A 3272-nucleotide genomic window follows, 5' to 3' on the forward strand; every position below is an offset into this window, starting at 1 on the left:
AGATGGAGGTGCAACAAGCTAGACCATCTCCTTCAATCCATGATGAGCATCATTCACATAGACCTTCAACAAGAGCCTCTTCAAATGATTTTGGCCGTGAAGATGAGCATAGGAGAAGGAGACCTCCACCCCAATTCCATGGACAAAGACATCATCATCAAGGGGAAAGACATCACTACGACAATGGCTTCTATCAAGATGCAAAGTCTAGGCTTCCTTCGATCAAGCTTCCTTGTTTTAATGGCTCTAGTGATCCTAATGTATATTTAGATTGGGAGGCTAAGTGTGAACAAATATTTGAGATCCATGAGATCCAAGATGAGCATAAGCTTAAGCTAGCCACCCTAGAGTTTAGTGATTATGCCATGAAATGGTGGCATGGAATTGTAAAGGACATTATCTATCACAAGGGTCCTCCCGTGGACTCTTGGAACTCTTTAAAGGATCATATGCGCGCTAGGTTTGTGCCCCCACATTTTAGGAAAGACCTCATGTTGAGACTCCAACGGTTTCAACAAGGCACGCTAAATGTGGATGAATATTACAAGGAACTAGAGACGCTTGTGCTTAAAATTGAATTAGAAGAAAGTGAGGAAGCTATGATTGCTAGGTTTGTGAGTGGTCTTAGGAAGGATATTCAAGACATTGTTGAGTTACAAGAGTATTCATCATTGGGCTCTTTAGTTCATCTTGCAATGAAGGTGGAAGCCCAACTTGCTAAGAAAAACTCTTTCAAAAATACTTCCAATGATGGATACTACTCCAAGTCTTGGAGAAACAAAAATTCTTTTTCTAAATTTCCTTCCAAAGACTCTTCTTTCAAACCCAAGGAAACTAAGTCATCTACTTCTAGGCCTAAATCTCCCACTAGAACGTCTAATACTAAATGCTTTAAATGTATGGGTTATGGTCATATAGCTGCAAATTGTCCTTCTAAACGAAGTATGTACATGCATGAGGGCATTGTAGTTAGTGAGCATGATTCGGATTCTCCTAAGCATTCATTGCATTCTCATGCATCTAGTGAGGAAGAGAGCAAATGTCCACTTGAAGGGGATTTGTTAGTTGTGAGAAGACTTCTTGGACAAGTTTCACAACCTTTTGATGAAAGTCAAAGGGAAAATATTTTCCATACAAGATGTCTTATTCAAAACAACATTTGCTCTTTGATAGTGGATGGGGGTAGTTGTGCAAATGTGGCTAGTACAAGAGTAGTAGATAAGCTTGGATTGCCTACTATCTCTCATACAAAGCCCTACAAATTACAATGGCTTAGTGAGGTAGGAGAAATAGTTGTTAATAAACAAGTCCTCATCCATTTCTCAATTGGAAAATACAAAGATGAGGTATTATGTGATGTTGTGCCCATGGAAGCCACTCATGTTCTTTTGGGAAGGCCTTGGCAATTTGATAGAAAAGTTTTACATGATGGCTTTACCAAAAAACTCTCTTTTGAATTCCATGGTCACAAGGTTACTTTAAAATCTCTCTCCAAGAGAAGTCCATGAGGACCAAGTTATCATGAAGAAAAAGAGGGAGAGTGAAAAAGATAAAAAAGATAAAAAAAGATAAGAGTTCTAAGCCTACACTCCTTGTGTCTAGGCGTGAGATTGAAAGGGAAATAGTGGCTCATCATCCTCTTTTTTTAGCCATCCCTAGAACTCTTAATATAGAAGCACTTGTTGATAGTCCTCATTGCTTGGAAAATTTGGTAGAAGAGTTTCAAGATGTGTTTCAAGATCCTCCAAATGGACTTCCACCTTTGAGAGGGATTGAGCACCAAATTGATTTAATACCGGGCTCTTCTTTACCAAACCGTCCAGCATATAGGACCAATCCAAGTGAAACCAAGGAAATTCGCCAACAAGTTGATGCTTTGATTGAGAAAGGGTGGGTTCAAGATAGCATGAGTCCTTGTGCTATGCCTATCATCTTAGTGCCAAAAAAGGATGGCACATGGCGAATGTGTTCCGATTGTAGGGCCATCAATAACATCACAATTAAGTATAGGCATCCCATCCCTAGACTAGATGATTTGTTGGATGAATTACATGGTTCTAAAATCTTTTCAAAGATTGATCTTAAAAGCGGCTACAATCAAATCCGTATCAAACCGGGTGATGAATGGAAGACGGCTTTTAAGTCCAACTTTGGTTTATATGAGTGGTTAGTTATGCCTTTTGGTCTAACTAATGCACCAAGTACCTTCATGCGCCTCATGCATCATGTTCTTAGACCATTCATTGGTAAGTTTGTTGTTGTTTACTTTGATGACATTCTCATTTATAGCTTATCTTTGGATGAACATAGGTTGCATGTTAGGCAAGTTTTAGAAACCCTTAGGAAGGAACATTTGTATGCTAATATTTCTAAATGTATGTTTGCTCTTGATCATATAGAATTCCTAGGGTTTGTTGTGAGTTGCAAAGGGGTCCATGTGGACAAAACAAAGGTGATGGCCATTCAAAATTGGCCTACACCGAAATCTTTGAATGACTTAGCATACCTATGTTAGAGAGCTTTCAACTAAATTGGAGTAAAGCATATGACCGTGTAAGATAGATTGTCTTTCTAGAGTTAACATGAGGCGTGTTAGAATGCACGTTGGCATGAAACAAATTTAACATGTGTTTTGTGAGATCTTCTTAGTAGATGTGAAGTGTAGACGTGGATTTGAGAATATTCCAGTGTAACTTTGCAACATTAATCTGCCTAGTTGAACTTAGCTTGTTGGTAAAGATTTATGTATGTAGTTTATTGTGACAGACAAACCAATATAAATTTTTATGAGTATTTTAACTCTTCCTTATCTAATTTATTTTTGCATTTTACTATCATCTTACTAACCTAATGATGTGAGTTGATTCTATAATTGCACATGTTTTTAGAATTTTCACTTGGATTATGATTTTGATTAACAATAATAGGTGAAACTCAATGAAGATTGTCAATGGACATGAACACTTGGTTAAGTAAGTGTGAAGGTTTTCTTCAAAAGAGTAAGGAGGAAACACAATTAAAAGGATGAATGATGATGAACACGAAAATAAAAGCAAGGTAAGGAAGAGATAATTGACGAAATACAAATAAAAGAAATAGACAAAGCAATAAATAATAATGGCAGAATGGAAAAGAAGACAAAGGAAAAGAGTAAAAAGAAAAAGAAGCTTATGGATATGGATAAAGATGGTGGTGAACCACGCCACTTCGGGGAGGGAGCTCCAAGATGAGTGAGGGGTGAGTCGCCACCTGAAGCAATCTCTGCTCAAGAT

The sequence above is a fragment of the Phaseolus vulgaris genome, chromosome 8 (assembly GCF_051622355.1).
Source record: "Phaseolus vulgaris cultivar YP4 chromosome 8, ASM5162235v1, whole genome shotgun sequence".
NCBI lineage: Eukaryota > Viridiplantae > Streptophyta > Magnoliopsida > Fabales > Fabaceae > Phaseolus > Phaseolus vulgaris.